This window comes from Symphodus melops (genome assembly GCF_947650265.1).
Source record: "Symphodus melops genome assembly, chromosome: 18".
In the NCBI taxonomy this organism is placed as follows: Eukaryota; Metazoa; Chordata; class Actinopteri; order Labriformes; family Labridae; genus Symphodus; species Symphodus melops.
The window spans coordinates 1,139,945-1,162,596 of NC_136708.1; the positions used below are offsets into that span (position 1 = coordinate 1,139,945).

The 22,652-nt window shown below is 47.6% G+C and overlaps 1 protein-coding gene across 3 annotated transcripts in view; it reads left to right on the forward strand.

The window, feature by feature from the left end:
• Positions 1-6,512: 6,512 nt before the first annotated feature.
• LOC306838903 (glutamate receptor ionotropic, kainate 5-like) overlaps positions 6,513-22,652 on the forward strand; it is a 134,592-nt gene continuing 118,452 nt past the window's right edge. For 2 of the 3 annotated variants that reach the window (XM_079367318.1, XM_079367320.1), the window contains exons 1-2: positions 6,698-7,011; positions 19,373-20,941. The gene's annotated coding sequence lies outside the window, so the exon portion shown is untranslated. Of the gene's footprint in view, positions 6,644-6,697; positions 7,012-19,372; positions 20,942-22,652 lie in introns of those variants that run through there. The other variant, XM_079367319.1, reaches the window with a different exon arrangement.

Here is a 22,652-nt window from a genome sequence, read left to right on the forward strand (position 1 = left end):
AGACGTTTGAAACTAAGACATCTGACTGGGTTTCTGTGTGTAAAGTCTGAAGTCATCCAGAGGACATTTATTCCTGGTGGTTTTAACCACAGCTCGGCGGTGCGGAGTCGACTGGAAGCAAACAAAATAATGGAGTCGTTTGTAGCGTTGCAGACTCAGAGGGATGCCTCTGCAGGCAAATCGAGTTTGTAAGTTATTTAATACCTTGAGCAATTCAGGGAATTAAATCAAAGCAGTTTTTAACTTGGACTGAAAATCTAATGAAGAAAGAAAACTGAACATCTCTCAGAGGATCCACTGAAGAGTTTTCATCACATTTTATTCTCTAAATACAAAGAAGGCAAATAAAGTCATGACACCACGTGAGGTTAAACATCCGGAGCCATCACCGGTCCACAAACATTCAAAACAATCTTACAGATTTCATTCTGCCGTGTTCCCCTGCACAGCGTTTGGGGGGAGGGGTTTAGCTCGGTCCGACGGCCGCGCCCTGCCCCACTGTGTCGGGTTCTGAGGAGGAAGCGGAGCAGAACGCAGCTATGAGCGGCGGCACTCTCAGGTTTACAAGATCACGGGAGAAATACATTTTTTTTGTGTTTTTTGAGGTAGATTTGTTCATTTACCTGTTGTGACCTTGTGTTGATACAGTACACAACGATTGTGTTTTATTTTGAAATGAACCAGCAGCACTGTGTGTTTCCTTGTCGGACTTCCTGTCCGGTTTGATCTGTTCAGCTCGACGCTGGCTGCAGCGAGCTCCAATGAAAATAGACTCTCTGATTTGAGCTGTGACACTGGAGCCACGCCCCCTTTAGAAGCTTCCTCTTTGACGTGCGTGAGTCGTGTCTGTTCTGATGCCGCCGTGTCCTGACCACGTTCACCCAGTGGACCAACCAGCAGCTCCGCTGACACAGTTGGCTCTGGGAGTTTGGGCTGCAGCCCCTCCTGTTCACGACTGTCTTGTTTCGATTGTTTTGGTGTCTGACGAGATGAAACGCTTCGCTGACTCTCAGGAAACAGAAGTGTCCTGCAGCAGGCCGAAGCGTGCTGCAGAACGCCAACTGACTGCACGCGCTCAGATGTGTAGGATCCTTCTCTTCCTTCTCCTCAGAGCTGATCCGTCTCGTGTCCCCGGCCTCTTTGTCCCTCGTCTCGCCTCATTATCCTCACCACCTCACTCATATTGATCTCGTTTTCAAACAGATCCTCTTCATTTGTTCCCAGCCGTTTGCTGCCTGCATTTTCTTTTTGTCTCAGATTTGACTCTCCGCTCCTCGCTGTCGTCCCGTGCTCCTTATCCCGGGATGAAGCTCGACTAAACAGACCAAAACAAGTCTGCATGCTGCTGTGAGTGTGGATTTGTCGCCGGCAGTCACGGTGGAGCTCGCTGAGGTTCAACACAGGAAAAATCATTACAGGGAGTTTGTCAATGAACGTTTCTTAATTAAGGAGCAACACTTTAATTACTTCTTCGGCAACGACAGCCGACAGTTTTATTTCTTTTTATTGGTCCTAATTCAAGAGACGCTGTGGTCCTGTGACTGAGCGGTCGTCTGCATGCTGAACAGATGGAGAACATGTGGAGCAGCAGCGTCAGTGTCCGGGTGTTTTATAATTCATGTCACAGTCTGGGCGCTCAGAGGAAACATCCAAACGGGATTTAGTTGTCGATACTGTGCAGCGCCTCTCGTTTGTCTTCGTCTGCCTCAGCGTGTCCCACACCGAGCGTTTGTTCTGCTGCTGCACGTCTTCACGTCTGACACACCTGTTGAATCAACCTTCATGTCTTTACTCTCTTACACACAGGTAAGTAGTAAACTCTTGGGAGGTGAGAGCAGACCAGGAGCGAGTGTGGTAGTGAGAGAGATGAGCTCAGAGACGGGAAGGTGTAAACACCAGAGACAGGGGCTGCTTGGCAGTGATGCATTGTGCAGACACAGCAGGAGAACCACGTTGGATTCCACCTCGGCCCCCCGCTCCTGACCTGGAGCTCCTCCTTGTTGATGACCTCACCACCTGATGCAGTCGTGTGTGTGTGTGTGTGTGTTGGCTCCAGAAGCTGCATTCTGGTTGTGGGCGGTCCTTAAAGGCCATGTGGTTGGACGGGAGTATCCGTGAGGTCATGTGTGGAGCCTGGCTCTGTTAAAGGGGGCTCTGTGGGTGTGGGGGGCGGGGAGGACTAGAATCGAGGGGGGGGGGGGGGGTAATGAGGCAAAACTCCGGTGAAGGGCGGATCCCACTTGACAACCTCGGTGATGTCACGACGATCAGTCTCCGGTTGAGTTGTAGGGGTCACTAGAGGTCATGTGATGGGGCGTGGTCACTGGCTGTGATCCTGGTAAACGGCGTGTTGTGATTTCTCTTTTCAGCGTGTAGAGACAGGAGGACAGAGACAAACTGAAGCTTAACTTTCAAATCTGTATTCTAGTCAAGCTAGCTCCGGTTAGCTTCTTCTTTGTATCTACGTCAGTGGGTCATTACGAGGCTGCACATGTTCATCATCATCATGCAGTGTGTGCACGGGGTCTCTAAGTCTAATCAGGAAGTAAATAAATAAATGCACATATGGGTGAGTTAACAAAAGAAATGAAAAGTGTGTGTGTGTGTGTGTCAGGAGGGTGTCGTTGCTGCAACACAGTTTACCCTGGGGAGCCGTCTGTTTAGAGAGAGAGCGGAGAAGAAAATGGCAGAGATATATACGAGGATGGGGCGAGCGACAGACAAAGATAGTGCAGTGTAAGCAACAGAGAGGGAGAGAGAGAGAGGGAGAGAGAGACATACAGAGAGAGAGAGAGAGGGAGAGAGAGAGAGAGATAGATATACAAAGAGAGAGAGAGAGACATACAGAGAGAGAGAGAGACATACAGAGAGAGAGAGAGACATACAGAGAGAGAGAGAGACATACAGACAGACAGAGAGGGAGAGAGAGGGAGAGAGAGAGATAGATATACAAAGAGAGAGAGAGAGACATACAGAGAGAGAGAGACATACAGAGAGAGAGAGAGACATACAGAGAGAGAGAGAGAGGGAGAGAGAGAGAGATAGATATACAAAGAGAGAGAGAGACATACAGAGAGAGAGAGAGACATACAGACAGACAGAGAGGGAGAGAGAGGGAGAGAAAAAGAGAGAGAAGAATGGGGGTGTAGTGTGGTTGGACATGGAGGTTAACATGAGACAGTGCAGAAATTCCCAGTTCCCAGTCATTACTCGGAATGTCTGAGAACATGAATCCAACATGGCTGCTGACTTTCTGTCCATGGCTGTGTTTCATCACATTAAATGACCAGCAAGTCGAAAATATTTTTTGGTATTTAAAAAATCCTATTTAGTATCCTGGCGTGTCAAACGATGTGACAAAGATACATTTTTCAGACCTCCTGCAGCGGATGAATCCAGTGTGAGTATTCCAGGCAGCAGGATGTCAGTATGTTAACGTTGTGTGAAATAGTCAACTCACTGGGCTTACAGACATGATGTTCTAACTTCTCTCAGTCAGATTTCAGCTCCATTCACATGTTTATTCCTACATTGGTCCCAAACTGTCCGAGGCGTCCTGATCATGTTGTGCAGATCGGCCGGAAGGCGACGAGCATAAATGTGTTGAATAAAAGCCGAGGGGGAAACGAGGACAGCACCACGGAGAGCGGCAGGCGTTTCAGACGGATCAGCAGACTAGAAGCTACAGAGACTGTTGAAGTGTTTATTTCTGATAGAAAGTTGGACGTTTTAATTTCGGACTCCACGGAGATTCTGTGGTTTTTGCTAGTCTCCCTCTAGTGGACATTTGTGGTACTGCAACACTACACATCGGCTTCATTTTTTTTTTTTGCCACTTAGGAACAAAGCTTTCTGTGAGGATGAGCAGGGATAAGTCCGACGACATTGACGTGTCAAGTGTTGTTCAATATGTTAAAGGTACGACTAATTCTCTCCCAGGTCGTCACTGGAGAGCTCATTAGCGCTCCAGAGAAACGTGGACGAGCCTTGGCTGTGAGGCTGCAGACCTTGACTTCAGCCAGAATGTGTTCGTGAACAGCTGCAAACAATCGGAATACAAAAATACAGCATATGTTCTTTTTTATTACTGTGGACACCTGGAGTGAAACTTTAGGACTCCTGGTTATCTCTTATGGTTTAGTCTCGGTTTTCTTACTTCATAAAAAAAGAAAGTAAAAAAAAACAAACAAGAACTTTCGGTTTCAGTTGTGCTTTCGATGTTTCAGCTCGCCGAGTTTTCTCCCCCCCGAGGCGAAGACAAGAAAAAAATGCAGCTTTGAGAAAATAAGATTTCGGTTCTCAGGAAAAGTGAAAGCAAATTAAGATGGAGATTTTATGCAGTGACTCATAGATGCTCACACACACACACTCTCTCTCTCTCTCTCTCACACACTCTCACACACACACATGCAGTGAGTGATTCTCCCTGCAGCTCTTCTGCTGTCTGTACTGGACCTTCACAGAACTCCTTGTGGACCGTATTGTATGTAGTGTGTGTGTGTGTGTGTGTGTGTGTGTGTGTGTGTGTGTGTGTGTGTGTGTGTGTGTGTGTGTGTGTGTGTGTGTGTGTGTGTGTGTGTGTGTGTGTGTGTGTGTGTGTGTGTGTGTGTGTGTGTGTGTGTGTGTGTGTGTGTGTGTGTGTGTGTGTGTGTGTGTGTGTGTGTGTGTGTGTGTGTGTGTGTGTGTGTGTGTGTGTGTGTGTGTGTGTGTGTGTGTGTGTGTGTGTGTGTGTGAGAAGTTTGTTTATCTGTATTTTGTGTTTATTTTATGAATCATACATTTTTAGCTGTGAGTGTCAGTGGGAGTAAAAATGAAATGAGAGCGGGAGCTCTGAGTGCAGCTCTGAATTATTGTTTCAACTTTCATTCATGTTTTAATTTAAAGTTAATTTAAAGCAGAAGTGAACAGAAGGAAATGTTTAACACGAGTGTCCTCCCGTCAGACAAACGCAGGTCAACCTCTCCGACGTCACAGAGCAGAAAGTTATAAGTCCAAGAATCCACAACCTGATCCACCATCGCCCAACATCTTTCAAAGAAGATTTAAAGAGGCCAGACCCTCAGGCCCCCAGACCCCCAGACCATCAGACCCCCAGACCCTCAGACCATCAGACCCCCAGACCCTCAGGCCCCCAGATCCCCAGACCCTCAGACCCTCAGACCCTCAGACCCCCAGACCCTCAGACCAACCCAGACCATCAGACCCTCAGGCCCCCAGATCCCCAGACAGTCATTCCCTCAGACCATCAGACCCCCAGACCCCCAGTCGTCCTGCAGCACAGGAGTGTTCATCCACGTTTAGAGACGCACTTTTTCAAATGACACAAGAAGACAAAGACACAAGAAAAGGAGGCTTTTGAGGAGGCTGTTGCTTAGTTGGTAGAGTCAGTAATCTCTCAGCCAGAGGGTCAGGAGGATCAATCCGATCAGCTCAGGATGACTCTTTACTCTGCAGCAGCCTCTACCATCAGTGTGTGAATGTGTATGAATGGATGAGTTAATACTGATGGACCCTGCTGCAGCCTCTACCATCAGTGTGTGAATGGATGAGTTAATACTGGTGGACTCTTTACTCTGCAGCAGCCTCTACCATCAGTGTGTGAATGTGTATGAATGGATGAGTTCATACTGATGGATCTTCAAGTTAGCTTCATAAGTTTGGAACCGTACAAACATGTCTCCACTCGCATGTAAAACAATGAGCCTCTCCAATGTAGACATTTAGCGATGACTTGTAGTCGTCATGGTAACAGATGAAAACACATACACATACTCCGCATGCTAAAAGTTAGCTGACAACGGGCTTTGCATGCTAGCAGAATCCAATTTGTTCATCATCCAGTAATATGATGGCTCGGCGCTCCAGTTAGTCCGGCTGTGCACACGGAGCGTGCAGCCTGTGGGTGTTCACAGACGGTGTGTCTGGGGAACTTCTGGGTTAGAATGATCAGATAACGTTGACGCAGCAGGAAGGAACGATTGACACCAGTGCAAACGTCGCCTGATGTAAACTGTTGCTTCCCACTTTTTTGATTGCAAGAATGAAGAATTGGAGCGTTTTTCACCTGCAGAGCTGTAGACAACAGAAAGACGTCCTCCCATCTTCTGTTTCCTCCCCCAACGTTGACGCACGTCGACTCTGTAGAAGAGCATCAGATCTGTCACCTTCCCATCAGCAGATGCTGCAGCTCCACGACTACTTCAGTCTGCGTGACATGTATGATGTGTCTGCTGCTGCAGGCGCTCACTGACGGCTGTCAAGTGACGTGACGCAGCTGGTGTGGAATGCACTTTGGTGTTTGTTTTTACAGATTGTGCATAAAAACAGGTGGATGGAACATGTGGGGGGGGGGGGGGGGGGTACTGAAGTGAAGAGGAGGGTAGAAGAGAAAGACGAGAGAGAGAGGGGCGAGAGAGGTAGGAGGGGGTGTGAGTTGGGGAGAGAGAGAGAGAGAGAGAGAGCTGAATGCAGTCCAGCCTCTCTGCGCTGTGGAGCAGCAGTCAGTCCGACAGTGAAGGACGCAGAGCGAGGAGGAGGAGGAGGAGGAGGAGCACAACAGGAAATATCAAAGAAGAAGAAGAAATCCCTCATTTTCTCTTCCTCTCTTTGTGTTGTGGGATAAAAAGACAAACAGCAGCTGGAGGTAAAAAGAGGAAGAAGAAGAAGAAGAAGGTGTCATTGCGACAGCATCTGTGTGTGTGTGCGTGTGCGCACCTGTGTGTCTTTGTGCTGTTAGTTTTACCATGAGGACTTGTCTCGCAGGGGGAATTGGAGTAAAGCTGGGATTCTGATCACGAGGAGTTCCTTGCTGCTGTTTTGTCTGTTGCACCTCCTTTAGTCCTCTCTCTCTCCTCTGCTTGCTTGCTCGCTCGCTCGCTCGGTCGAGGGATTACTGCTCCCTCTCCCTCTCTCCTCTTCCTGCCTCACTCTCCTCTAGCCGGCTCTGCTGTAACTGTGCCGGCACTACGGCTGCCTCTCGCTGGCTCGCCCACGGAGAGCAGAAGCAGATGGGTGAGTGTGTGTGATTTAGAGTGTGTGTGATTTAGAGTGTGTGTGATTTAGAGTGTGTGTTTTTGAGGGGGGTAGTTCTCTCTGCTGCTTTTTATTTGCCTTTTCTCCTCTGTCGTCTCTTTTCCTTTTCACCCCGTTTGTGCTTTTTCTTGTCTTCATTTCTCTGGCCGTGCTCCTTCGTTTCCCATCACTCATTCTCCCAGCTTCCCGCCTCGCCAACCATCGTTTTCAGACGACCATCCATCAGACGATTCGTCCCCTCTTTCCTTCAATCACTCACCTTCCACCTCGCTTCTATTCTGCTTTTAACATTTCCCATCTTCCTTCCCCTCTTTCCCGTAACCATCACTCATTTGCACCATCACCCAAGCAGCCAGGCACTGAATACACACAAACACACATTTATGCACACACACAGATTTGTGCATCATAACCTGGAAGTCATCAGGACCGCCTGAAGCAGAGAGGCGTAGGGCTCGACAGAAAATCGACAAACGGGGGTTGAACCCCCGATAATCCCTCCATCCCTCTCTTCATCCATCACTCTGCTGCCTGATCAACCCCCTCCAACACACACACACACACACACACACACACACACACACACACACACAGCCTCCACATCTACTCTCACCTCCTCCATACACATTATCATCACATTCATCCCTGACGCAAACACAGAAAAATGACCTAAATGCATTTAGACATCCACAAGGACTGGTTTCACACACACACACACACACACACACACACACACACACACACACACACACACACACACACACACACACACACACACACACACACACACACACAGGTGGAATGAATATATATGTATATTCATAAACACACATTCGCACAACAGCAGCCTGTTACACTGAGCTGGTTTAAACAGCTGAGAAGTGTACACCATGAACCTGATCACTGCTGTCACACACACACACACACACACACACACACACACACACACACACACACGAACAGAGGGCAGGCGGGAAGTTGATTCATTCACAGGATAAATTATTCATGGGATGAAAAGCGCTCGCATCCTAACACCTCCCATGTGTTCCAATTTGCAGCTGAAATGTTTGTTAATTGTTTGCTTGAGCTGAAAACAGCAGAACGATTGTCGACGAGTCTTTCATCAGCTTCTGTTTGAGCGTCGGCTCGGTTAACTGATGAGAACGCATGAATGAGGTGTGTGTGTGTGTGTGTGTGTGTCGGGGCTTAATTAGAGGGCGATCAGAGGTTTAGATACAGGCCTAATCTCTGCGCTCCACGTGTGGACTGTCACCACTGACTCATGGAGAATATCTTGAACCTCAGGGGGACACAAGGTTGACAATGGATAATTCTTATTTTTAACCCAGAGGGAAAAAGAGAGCACGCTCTAAATGACCAACCAATCCCTGATGACTGTTGCCAGCGTTTACGCACGAGTCAGAGTGTAAGAGTTTGACTCAGCAGGAGCAGCCGAGGACTCTGGTTTGGTGGTTTCCAAACTGGCCTTGGTGTCGCTGGAACATCAAACTGTGAAAACCGCAGTTTGTTAACAGTGCCCACTTCCAGTGGGGGACCAGTTGGGAGTGCAGGAAGGCCTGGACTCTGTGACCACAGAGTCTGGTTTGATAAAATCTTAAAGACCTTATCTGAAGAATAAGGAGTCCACTCTGCAGCTCTTTCTCCAGAACCTGTTGATAGAGTTCAGTGTTAGTGGAGCGTTCACTAATCTGCAGGTTACCCATCATGCCATGCGCACTAATGCACCTCCAGACTTTCAGACATGCGGTGGTGGAAGCAGCAGTGTGGTATAGTAAGGTATCACAGATGGATGCTCCTGGTTCTTTCAGAATCATCCTTTTTTTTATTGTCAAGTACATTTACATACACACAGAATTTGTCTTGGTGCGAAAGAAAAAAACATTTTGACATGAGTTTGAGCCTCTGTGAAATGTTCACACAGCTACCTCACAACCAGGTTTTAGGACGAACGCTCTTTTGTCGGTCGGCATGCCGCTCTACGATTCTGATTTCCAATTTGATAAAGAATCTGACTTTGAGGTTTCCTGGAAAACATCCAGACTGATGTTGTGGATCTTAATTTCACTTTGAGTTACTCGTGTTTGTTTAAGAGACGGATTTAAGTGTCATCCCTAAACCCCGCCCATGACTCCGCCCTCAGGGAGACGTGACAGGTTTGTCATATTCACCTCTTTGACAAACCAGCCTCGTCACTTCATTTGATTTGGTCTCCAGCAGATTTTACAGACACGTCCAGCACGACCCAAACTGCTGTGCGTAAAGGTAGTTAGGAGTCTTATCGCCCCCAGAAGCTCCGCCCCCTGCAGGACATAGTCTGTACGTTTACTGCTTGTAGCTACACTGCATGCTAACGCATGCTAGCACAAGCTAACCACTGGTTTTTGTCAGCTTCCTGTCCAACAGGAAGTAGAGCAGCTCCCGGTCCAAGGTTCAGCCTGCTTTTAGAAGCAGCTTTCTCCTCTCGCTGTGTCTCCTCACTCTGATTCGATTTTCTCTTCTTTGCTGCTACGTCCACGTCCGTCATATTCACCGCGTTGAATCTCCTCCAATCACTGAGCTGTATCCACTCCTAAACTCCCCTGCTGCACTGTAGGAAACGTCCCGAGTCAATATAAGAAGAGCGTGTGATGATAAACTTGAGCTATTAAAGTGTGTTTTTAAACACCTGCAGCACGGAGTCGTCTCCAGAGCGAGATGTTGTCACGAGAATCCCACAGAGAGGAAAGTGGAGCGAGTGTCCCGGTTGAATGTATGCCTGCTGTAACCCAGAGAGGGTTAGCATGCTGTAGTGACTGCAGGTGACAGCCCGGGCTGATGGAGCCCACCTTTGTTCTGCACCAGCGTCAGCAGCTGTACGTTTGTGTTTGGATGATTTGCTTCTTGTGGGTCTTTGGGGGCTGCGAGCTGAGCTGCAACGTTACTGATTAAACGTTCAGATCCTTCACTCTTCATCGCTCAACAGATCTCACAGCACCAACCAGCGACATCTCAACAGTGAAAACTCTGACAGCGGCCTTTTGCATTGACGCTCCTCTGTGGCTGAAACACTGAAGCTGCAGGAGCGACTTTCTTCTCCTGACTCTCTGAGTTTGAATCGAGCACACGCGTGTCTGTAAGCGCCGTGTTAAAGCTGGAGTCGACGTCTCCTCGAGGACGTACTTTGCTGTGATTATGTGTATTATGTGTACTTAAGAGCTGCTGACGGCTCTCTTTAACAAACAGCCTCTCAGGCGCCGTGTCGACTCTGAGCCACCGCGGCGTAGAGAGACGGCATCATTTCGTCTAAGACTGCAGACCATGTTTAGAGGCGCTCGAAGAAAAGCAGCCAGCTGAGCTGCTCTCAATAATAATAATAATATTTATTATTTGATGGCGCCTTTAAACCAGCCAAGGTCACCTTACATGGGATAAAACCATCAGCCACATCGATGACAGAGACGAACATGGATCTGTTCCCGTGATGAAGAGGAGACGCAAACATCGATCACACTTCTAGTTTTCATCTCCATCTTCAAGTCTGACAACAAAACAGAACTTTTACTGGATACAGCCTCTTCACGGAGTGTGTTTACACCGGCCTGACTTGTTGTGGTTTTCAGTTTGTGTGTAAACGTCATATCCTGTTTTCAGAAACCAGATTTTCTATCTGAAAAAGAAAACGGGATGTTTACCTCGAATCCAGGTTTGTGAATGCTGCCGACAAAACTGCTCAGCCAAGTGGCCATGACAACGAGAGCGTCATACAAGCCCCATAATGCATCACTGCTCTCTCACCAGATGTACGTTGTTGTTGAATTATATTTACAGACTGACGACAGCATTAGCTTGATGCTCTCGCTAATCCAACTTAGCTTTGACCTGGAGTGCATCACGTGACCCGTCGTTTAGTACCTTGTTAACGGCATCCTAACGGGCGGGTTAGTATGCAGTACATGTTTAATTATGAAGCTTGTGTCATTAGTATGAAGCGGGCAGCATGTTAGCGAGCGGTTTCAGACACATGGGCAGAAAAGAGAATGAAGCAGGTTGATAATGTGCGAGGCGTGATGCTGCACATCGTCTCCGCTCGTCGTGCACTCACACGCCGCCAAATGATCAGAACATTAGCTGCTGAGTTTGGCTGCTTGGGTTCATACGTGGAGGGCAGAGTCTGAGTGAACGCTTCTTTCTGAGGCAACAAAGCAGGTTGGATGTGATGACCCGGCTTCACTCTCATTTTGGGGATTTTCTTGTGAAAAGTGGGGAGAAAATGAGCAGAACAAGAGTTCCCCGAGTGCTGTCGGGGTTCATAGTGATCTCACTCTTTCCTCCTGAGGTCTGAAGGCTTGAAGCAGAATCATGGCAGTGTTTGTGTTGTGTGTCAATGTGTCGTCTCTGTGTGTGTGTGTGAGTAAGTGAGTGAGACAGAGCGAGTTGTTATCACGAGAATCAGATGACAGAGAGAGGTGGGTGGAAAAGTGGAGCGAGTGTTTCCAGGTTTAATGTATGCATGTTGTAATCCAGAGAGGGTTAGCATGCTGTTGTCACTGCAGGTGACAGCCCTGTGTGTGTGTGTGTGTGTGTGTGTGTGTGTGTGTGTGTGTGTGTGTGTGTGTGTGTGTGTGTGTCTGTGTGTGTGTGTGTGTGTGTGTGTGTCTGTGTGTGTGTGTGTGTGTGTGTGTGTGTGTGTGTGTGTGTGTGTCTGTGTCTGTGTCTGTGTCTGTGTCTGTGTGTGTGTGTGTTTTTTCAGTGCAGGTCGTGCAAAAGGAAAAACTATTCAAGCATCATATTGCTCTAACGGAGAATGTTTACTGCAACCTAACCTAAACACACACACACACACACACACACACACACACAGACACACACAGACACACACACTTGTACTGCGTGCAGCCCTTCACACTCGAATGCACCGTGACTCCAGTGACGGTGTGACAGAGCAGCAGAGAGGACGAGACGTGGTGCTGCAGTTCAGATATAATCAATGATCTCACCTGCACTGGATGCTCTGTAATGATTCCATGGATGGATTTTATTGTGGGTCGTTAACCTGTCTGAAGAAGTCCATTGATAAAACGCTGTTCCTCCTGCGGGGAGCTACAACAAATAGTCAATTGTGCGTCGTGCCGAATGCAGCATGTTGCACACAAACATACAGTTTTGACCTTTTGATTGCTGTCCCTGTGTGATTGTGATGGATGTCTTTAACCGGGCAGTTTGTGGGTGTCTTTATGGAAACGATTGCAGAAGACACGCGTGCGCACGCACACACACACACACACACACACACACACACACACACACACACACACACACACACACACACACACACACACACACACACACACACACACACAAAACAAAAGCACTGAAGCTTCAGTGTCCAGTGCATGGCAGTACCCATCTTAATCACTATGTGTCAGGGTTACATACTGCCCCTTTAAGACACAGAAACCAACATGTAGACAGTAACAATGATAAACAAATCAAAAGCAGAACTTGTGTGTGTGTGTGTGTGTGTGTGTATTTAAGTGTGTGATATATGAAAGCCGTTGTGACTCAGGGTACCAGGCTGCGGCTCTTTATTTAATTTCTCTGTATGAAGAACGTTGTTCATAATGAATTGATGTGAGGAGGCATACATCTAATCCTACACAGAGGCGGCTGCTCGCCCTCCTCCGGTATGAAGATGTTCTGATGACCTGAGCCAAGGAGACACAAAGGAGGAGAGAGAGAGACAAAGGCAGAGAGAGAGAGAGAGCGAGAGAGACACTGAGAGAGAGAGAGAGACTGAGAGAGAGAGAGAGCGAGAGAGAGCGAGGTCGAGAATGAGACAAAGAGAATGATAACCAGTGTGTCCTCCGGTCGAAGAATGACAAATACAATTCTCAGAAAACAGCTCATAAAGAAGTAAAAAGCCACCTGATGTTGATGGATGGAGCTGTAAATATGGCGTCAGATGAAATCAGCTGCTCCTCTTATGTCCCTGTGCATCCTCAGTTTATTAAGCCACATGATGCCAGCAGCCATAGATCACCCCTCACCCCTCGGCCCGTCCTCTGCCTCGCCTCCTATAAAGCATCCATCATATCCAACATGCCAAATGACATCACTTAGAAACTCCATCAGCGCTGTTTGAAAAGCCATTCACATGTCGGATACGTGCGGCTGACGGGCGTCGAGAATGAGCCGTCACGGTTAATGTCAGGTGAAGACAGGTAGAGATGTCAGACAGCACCCTTTAATGTCCTACTTAAAGCGTACGTGGGCGGTCTTTAACGATTTGAATGTGCACAGAGCGTGAGGTAATGGGTGTTTTTGTCGTCTTCAGTCAAACTGATGTGAGAGAAGAGAAATGAACCACAAGGGTCAAAATAATTTTACGAATGGAAAAAAGAAAAAAAACATTTTCAATGAATGAAAATTGGGATGAGAATGAAACATTTAAAGATTCTCTGCAGACATGAGCAATAAATCATTACGTAAACAAGACTCTGTATGAGTGCATGCTTCGATTTCTAACTGCCTTGGGTTCTTTGAAAGGCGCCCTCAAATAAAATGTAATGTACTTTATTTATACAGCCCTTTACAACAATCTGGACCTGGGAGATAAAATGTATTATTATTAATTTCTACAAATCCCACGTACAACATTAGGTCAACTACAAGATCACAGAGAACTACAAGATCACAGAGAACTACAAGGTCACAGAGAACTACAAGGTCACAGGAAAAACTACAAGATCACAGGAAGAACTACAAGTTCACAGAGAACTACAAGATCACAGAGAACTACAAGATCACAGAGAACTACAAGATCACAGGAAGAACTACAAGTTCACAGAGAACTACAAGATCACAGAGAACTACAAGATCACAGAGAACTACAAGATCACAGGAAGAACTACAAGATCACAGGAAGAACTACAAGATCACAGAGAACTACAAGATCACAGGAAGAACTACAAGATCACAGAGGACTACAGGATGAAGACGTGGCTGTGCAGACAATATGTCTCTTAGTCTTTCTGAGGATGATTTGTTGTTCAGTCTGTTTTGACGTCACGTTGACAGAGTGATGAAAAATACGATCCCTTGTTTTTTGGGGAATTGACTGGATGCTCTGCTGGTTTCCCTGTCTGACTTTCTGTCTGGGTCGTTCTATTCTAACCAGCTTGATGCCTGCTTGCAGCATGCTCCGTGGAACTGAAAGGTGCAGCATGTTTGAAACGGGAGTAGAGCGAAATGGCGAGCTGCGGCGCTGTAAAAACAGGAGCAGCGTAGAGTGTGATGTGGCGCTGAAAATAGCAGTACGTTTTCAAAGTCCAGTTTATGTTGAGAAGCTTTCAGAGGTGAAGGGTGTCGAGGGAGGGACATGAGAGGAGCAGCAGCGCTCTTCACTCTAGCTTTCAAACCAGAGAGAACAGAACGCCTTTAAGGAGGGCGTTAGCATGTCCATGTGTCCATTTAACGTCTGCAGACATGTTCCACCAGGACACAAAGACACAAGCTGTCTGTGTCCCGACACTTTGAAATGTAAATGTGTGCTCAGAGTGAGTGGGGTTCACTAACTGAAACAAATGGGCCTCACACGGGGAGCCGTTTAGTTTCCCACATTAAATCTCACACAGAAGCTTTTTAGTCACAGACACTTCCTGTCTGCCATGATCAGAGGCTAACCCAGGAGGGACAAAGACACCACGGAGAAGTTTAGGTCACAATGAGGGGACGGTCTTTACAGGGGTGATCCAGAATGTTCTTCTGCTGGATCAGGATGTCTCTGTGCTCGTCTACTGCTGCCTGCTGCACTTTAGAGCTGTAAAATTAACCGACCGTGTTTAATGAAGAAAACTGTTTAGACTCGAGTGACTAAAACAAATAAATGAAAACAGGAGGAAAAGAATCTGTTTACAGACGAGCTGATGTATAATCTACAGAGCAGCACAAACAGCAACAGGAGCAGCTCACGCTTCTTTATGCAGCGACCTTTGACCTGCGTTTCCTCGGCTGTCACGGCAGCTCATCAAAACAGATGAGCTGCCGGATAAAACTGTAAAAGGACAGATTTGTCTTTGATCACTGTCGGCTGAACCAAAACAACATCCAGTTTTAAAGTATTGGATATTTTAATGTCCACTTTGTCATACAGTTGTACCTTTAAAGTGACGGCACTAATGCAATCACACCTACCCATCCCATTCATTCACACACACCCCCCACCCCCCATTCACACGAGCCCCCCCCCAGCTGTCTTCACTGTCCCTCTCTGTTTTCAAGGTTTTGCACTCGCGATGGTTTCACCTTTTTTCCACGATTTAAAGGCCTTTGCAACTGAAATCGAACTCAAACCAGCGTCTTCCTGTTTCTCCTGCAGCAGGGGGCCGGATGTCAGCTGCTGTGTGTGATGTGTTTTAATCGTTTACACTCTAAAGTGAAGGCAAAGCTTTATGTAGCTCAGACAGCAAAGTACAAAGGAAGAGTCTTTGATACTTCCTACCTGCAGGCTTTGCATGTGTTACACCGAACAGTCTGCACGCTTCAGTTAATGTATGCAGGAATCGTCCCAACACGCCCACACGTCTGAGCTCAAAGTGAGAGAGCACAGCTCGATGACCACTGCAGCCTGGATGTACAGCTGTGATGTTTCCACACGATGTTTGGAAATAAAAAGTCCTCCCTCCATTTGTGCGTCTCTAATGACGCGTCAGCACGCCGCTGCTGACGAGTGTTTTTTACTGAAGCAGCATTTACACCAAAGTGCTCCTGCCCTCGGAGTTAGTCACCCTGCAAGCCTGAGACTTTCTCCGAGTAAAGTGGATCTTAACGGCTCTTTAAACTGCTCGGGCTCGAGAGGCTCTGCAGAGTGTGAGCACAGCTGCATTAGATATTCACTCATGCATTCTTCCAGCACACGGGTCACAAGCAGAGGATTTGAAGCTGCTCTGCTCGGCCCCATTTGTCCTCACCTGTGCCCATAACTCACCTCAGCCTGGTTAACCTCACCTACCTTTAAATCACTCTCTGTAGTGGACTGGATTGAGAACGGACACTTTGACACTTCCAGGCTCCTCATGTGGTATGGATTCTGATCTGTCCTGCTGCACGGTCATTCCTTTAAGGACACGTTTGTTCTTCATCTGTGAGGTTTCTGATGTGAGACACACGGGCACAGACCCTACAACCCTCAGGGACAAAAGGACCGTCCCTGAAGTTAAAGGGACGGTGTAACGAACAACAACATGTCTGTTTGAGCTCGCTCCCTGTGTTATTGACCGACATGCTTCTCACACACAAACACGACCTGTGGACAGGTGTTAGAGCGGAGCTGCTTCACAGGGAGCATGCTGAGCTGCTGGGTGTTCGGTGCCTTGCTCTAGAGCACCTCGGCCAAGCCCCTTAAGATACTGCCACATAAGGAAATTTAAAAAATCTGTTTTGGTATCAAACTTAAAATGTCTTCTTGACCTGTCCGTCTCTTTGCTCACTGTTCACGAGTGCGATCGTCTGCTTCTGTTGTTCGGCACTTTGGTTTTAGTTCTGCCCTGCAGAGGGACTGCTTTTGTCTCTTTTTTAATAATTGAAAGATTTTATGATTTTTCAGTATTTGGAGATTTTGCCTTGACTTGGGTAAGACAGCATGAGAGAGAATGTGAGGAGAGAGAGGGAGAGAGAGAGAGAGAGTGGGGTCAATCAAGTGTTGAGTCGAGATGCTTTAGAAAAGAGCATCAGGGATAAGATGCAGGAAGGATTTCTCCTTTGCATTCCTCGCCTGCCTGTCGTCCACACTGCCTCACCGCTCAGGTGGAGGTCGGAGCAGGCCGTGCATGAACGAGGACGCCGGTGGTTGAGAGGACGACACAGTCACAGTAATCAGACCTGTGGCGAGCGGCCTGCTCTAATCACTGCAGCTCCCCAGGATTAGTCCGACCTGCTGATTCTGCTGGATGTTTGAGAGTACACAGGTAAACACAAGGCTCAAATCAGAGGAGTGAGAAGTCGTTAGCTCATGGGTGAAGCTACAGGCTAACGCGCTGGTGAAACAGAAGCCAAAGGTTCTTTAATATCTGACATAGTTCTGGGAAGACCCGATGATTCAGTCCGGGTGGAAACTGACAGAGGACTCTCTGACACATGGTGCGCTGTCTGCTGCTCTCTCCATGTGGAACCAAACACGAGTTCTACTTGACCGTTTAGATCCCCCCCTCCCTCCCTGCAGAGCCGCCCCCCCCCCCCTCGCTGGGTTCTGATGGCGTTATGTAAGCCGGATGGTGAAGAGCGCTAAAGAACCCGAACGTGGTTGGCGGTTGACCTTGGGCTGAAACACTGCAGAGAGCTGCTTGTTTGTTTGGCAGCGTGTGTGTTACATCACATAAACATAATGCAGCAGCAGATCTGAACACGCTCACAACAAACGTGTGTGTGAACACAACTCCTGACTTTACGCTGCTCGTGTTTGCAGACCACTGAGACGCTCTGTGATGGAGTGTCAGACATTCAGCTGGCAGGCTCAGTGCGGCGCACAGGCTCCTCCTCTCCTCGCACGTTGGTCTGAAGTGTGTGACAGCATCACCTCATGTTAGCGTTCTTCTTCAGTCCAGTAAAGAGTCCTCTTTATTCCTGCAGGATAGGTGTGAATGATCTGCATCACACAGTTTGATCTCTATCGCCCGTATATGGTCGCAACCTTCCAGGTGAGTGCCACGCCCCCTCGAGCCCTAAATGTCCCGGTCTTGTCTCGGTCCTCAGAGCGCTCTGGTGTGGTCTTGACTTCAACACCTTCACACTAAATGTAAGAAATCAACATTATGGGAAACTTGGTTCGTACAAATAAGGCGACCTTGAAACATAACCTGAACAGCTGAATGTGACCTTGAAACACACACTGGAGGGTTCCTAAAGAAAGTCCTTCAACAGGTCAAAGGTCATCTTCAAAAAGTGACCAAAGGCTGGCGAACGGACGGCGCTCAGACTCTGGATGTCTTGAATCGGTGACTCTGACGGATGATGGCGCTTTAATGAGAAGAGGTTCAGTCGCACTGCTCGCCGCTCGCCACAGGTGACGTTATGCAACAAGTCGCTCTGCAGCAGTAAAAGCAGCAGGTTTGTGTTGTGCTCTGAGCGTGTGTGTGAGTCAGCAGAGAGAGAGAGAGAGAGAGAGGTTTGAAGCTGCACACACTCTGTGCTCCTGAATGATGAATCTCCTGCAGGTTACAGGAAAGCAAAGTGTGAAATGATGATCATCACAATAATGACAAACATACAGACGGGGATCAGTATTCATGCCTCCTGCTGTTTTATTCATCACTAGATTCAGTTTGTCTGAGCACCAGCAGCAGTGACACACACCACAAGCTTCTTTTGACCCACAGACATTAACTGCAAACATTTGAGACTGGTCACGCAGTGAGAGCAGCGAGCGGACCGAGGGAGGACTCTGAAAAGAGTCACCTTTTGAGTTTCATCTTCAGTTTGAATATCCGTCACTGAAGCGATCTGCGCCTGAACCCCCGTCTTTAAAGGGGGGTTCCAGTCTGACCACGAAGAGGGACTGATGGATGGAGACGATGGCGGCCTGAGAGGAAGTCCTCAAAGAGGCCGCGGGTCCTGATGCACTTCAGCTCCGTCTTCACGCGTCACACATCCAAAGACCTGAAGAGCTGAATGTCAGACTGGACTTCTCCGAGCTAAGTCCGTCAGAGGACAAAGGTTCAACAGCAGGAACAACACACGGCCAGACAAAGAGAGCGAGCGGAGATGTTATGTGATGGAACAAATGTTGAAGTTTGATTGGTCTCTTTTTTTAACGCCGCCTGCCCTGCTGGCCTAACAGCTACAGTCTAGTTCTTCCTGCAGACTCCAGCTCAGTCCGTGTTCCTCCATGGGAATTTAAACCAGCCTTCTTCCCTCTCTCGCCCCCCCTCTCTCTCTCTCTCTCCTTTGGTTCGTGTTGTCTCGCCTCCTTGTTTTCGTCGAGGTTGATTTGTTTCTCTCTCTTGTTGACTGCCATCATGTCTGTCAGCTGCGTTTTGATTTCTGTTGTGTTGGATTGTTTTTGAAGAACTTCTTTAATCCTCTTTGTGCTCTTTATCTCGGCTAGTAAACTGCATGAAGTGAATCACCGCTCTGTGTTCATGCTTTTATGATTGATTATGATTTTTCTCTGGCGCAGCAACAAATATCAGATTTTTTTTTGTTTCCTGCTCTTCTATCCACAACGACTTCTGACAGAAGAAGAGAAATAAAAAGTGGAAACTTGTATCTTCCAAATGTCAAAAATACCCCCCCCCCCCATCAAAATAAAAGCTTCTCTAACAGATGAAAATCTTTGTCTTTGCAGATCTCGAGTGACCCCCCTGCTGACTGAGCGTTCCTGAAGCCGTCCGTCCCCCTCGGCTAATCCACACATCCTGCTCTGAGGCATTTCATTGGCCCGGCCTCTCGACCTGCAGCGCCGAGGACAGCACGGAGAAGAAGAGGAAGTGGACTAAACGTGACCTCTGACCCCGTGGATGTAATTTGAGGAAAGTGAAAGGATGTGTTCTGCGAGGAGGTGACGTGCTGCTCGTCCTGTCATGTAGCTGCTACGACCTGCAGGAACCTGCCGTAAACTTTTCCCCCACATGCGGCCATTTTTAACAAGCTGAAAGTTTCTGTGTACTGACACACACACACACACACACACAAAGACACAAAGACACAGTGGAGGAGCTGAGCGAGGATTTCTAAAGTGCCATCAGGTTATTATCAGCTGCAGCACTTCCTATTTTCCTCTTTAATCTTTGTATTCTGAGTAATCATCTTTTTAATTAATGGCGAAGGCGGCGTGAAATCTTCCCTCAACAACTCCTCCGCCACCACCACCCCCCCTCCCTCGCCGCTCTCTCACTGCCGCCAGAGACACCTGAAACCAATTAGCAGCAGCAGATCCAGACGAGGATTAGACACAGGAAGATCAGCAGAGATTAGATTCGCACTCAAAGAGGGAGAAAAAGGCGAAAAAAAGGCGCCAAAGGGCAAGGTGGGAGGGGCTTAAAACCAACCTGCCAGTCACTCAGAGTGATCGATAGGAGGGAGGAGAAGAGGGCGGGGCTGCAGGGAGGAAATGGCAGGCTCGGGGCCGCGGCACGCAGCAGAGTCAGCAGGTAACTGCAGGAGCCCTGAGTCTTGACTGACAGGCACCCTGCCACCCAGGACTTCATTGTAATTCCTCGCACTGTGCAGGAGAGAGAGAAAGTGTTGGCCGGACGCCACCATCAGGGCCAATTAAGAGGATTTGATTATATGCCTTAATCTCTGCAGTCAGGTGTAAAAAGCAGACAGGAAGAGAAAGAGGAAGGCAGAGCAGGTGCCAGCGATACACACCATTATCTCCAGCCGTCCGCCTGTGATTGAGTTTGTTTCTGGCCCAGTCGTGTTCATTCCTTTCTTCATCTCAAGAGGCCCGTGGAGGACGGGAGCAGGCGACAAAAAGGGGGGGGGGGGGGGGGCAAGAAGGCAGGGAAAGGCCCTATGTTCTGTGTCAAGTGTTAACGCTTCACATTTATATTTAGCTCTGCCTGCATCGAGGCCGAACACAGATTTACTACCATTTCTATCTCCTCTTCAGTCCTGCCTCGGGTTTTTCTTTTGACTCGAAATTTTTTATCGTCAAAGCTGAGAAAAAGATTCAAAGACAAAAAAACCTCAAATCCAGAGACAGTAAGGGATCGAATCTGGAGAGAAGAGATCTGAGACTTTTCCCAAAGCTTCACCTCCTTGGAGTTTTTTCTCCCCTCCTCATTCCTCCTTGTGGATCGTATTTTCTGCGCCTGTGCGTCTGTGTTTGGGCTCCTGCTGAGATTAAACTGGCTTCCATCGTCCAGGGGAATCGTTTGAAATCGGCTCCTGGTGTCGTCATCTTCATTCTGTGAGTACTTCAGCTCGTCAGTTCTTTCCTCTTTTTGTCCTCCTGCTGAGAGGTTGCACATAAATGACGAGGATATTCGTAACAATGCAAACACTGGTGGTTCTCGATGTTCAGACTCATCTCTGAAGTCACACATTGTTGTCTTCTTTGTGTCTTTACATCCACTGGATCTCTTTGATGCTTTTGTCTGCTGCTGTTCCAGTCCCTCTAAAGAGTTTCTTTTTTTATCTCTTTCAGTTTCTTTTCTTTGCCTTGAAAACTGCAGGAATGTTGTTACTACACACACACATCTTCACACACAAAGTCATTGCCACACAAAGCATTGTGGGATATCAGCAGTCGGTGTCAAGTGTTGCAGATATTCAGTTTGAGCATGTTGATGTTTGAGACTGCAGCAGAGCTTCAGGTACAGTGTGGACTGTGTGCTGCTGATGCACGCTGCTTATTCAGACCGAGGACGTGAAACGGGATGAGTTCGGATGGACGTAAGAAAAAGTGACCTTGACTTGGAAACAAACCTTTCTTCTTTCATTCTTGTGAATCCAGAGCGGTTTCACCTCCTCTCTCTCATCCTCTCTTAGCCATGCTCAGTGATTCTCCTTCTGTCTTTCTCCTGCGCCCCCCCCCTCCCCCTCCCCCTCAGCGCGTGTCGGAGTGCGTCATGGTGGGCGTTCGGTCAGGCTCTGCGCTCCCTGCGTTCACTCTTTTATTTCTTTTTCTGTTTGATAATAGTACGCTGCTCGGAAGTGAGGTTCCTGCGTAGGACGAGAGAATCAATAAAGCTTTATTCAGCTGCTGTAAGCCTGCATGTGTGTGTGTGTGTATGCTTGGATTTAAGTACATATTCCTGTGTGTGTGTGTGTGTGTGTGTGTGTGTGTGTGTGTTGCAGGCTTGCTGCTGAGCTGTGCGTGTGGTTTGAATGTTGATTTGAAATAATCGTGGCGAGCAGCGTGTTGCGATGAGCTTCCAGCAGGCCCTGATTGGTTGATTATGAAGGATTGTGTTTGTGAACGCAGCCTGTTTATTAAAGCGCAGCGCTGTGATTGAAGTAGATCAGCTGTAATGGATCCTAACGTGTTATTGGCCTTTTGAGGCTTTATAGTTAGATCCAAGCTGCAGTGGAAGACTGTGCTGATCAGAGGCGTTAGCTCCTGTGTGGAAGAGGAAATGGAAATGTTCTGCAGGATGTCTCGCTGTCAAGTCATTCAGCGGGCGACGGCGTTCTAACGTCACGTCTGGGTGTCGTCCAGCTCAATAAGAGTCTCAGCTGAGAGGGTGATGAACATTAACAGGACATAGAAAAGACAACAATAATGTCTCCAATCACATAGTCTACAGCCTTCAGTTCTGGGCAGAAAAGCCTGTGATGATAAGTAAGTAAGTAATGTTTATTTATAGAGCACCGATAAAAGATCACAAAGTGCTTTACAACAATAAAAGGGGATTAACAGTTCAAAACAGAAACAGCAAAACAAACATATAATATGTAAAACAGATAAAAGAGTAGAATAAAACAGCAACTGGTCAATCAAAAGCCTGAAGTCTAAATAAAAGTGTTTTTATCTGCCTCATAACAATTTCACAGGAGTCTACCGATCTCAGGTTTGGAGGAAGCAAAACTCCAAACCTCTTCTGGATTAAAAGAATAATATAATTGTATGTCATCGGCATACAAATGGTATGACATCCCACTGAAACGGCTGATTATCT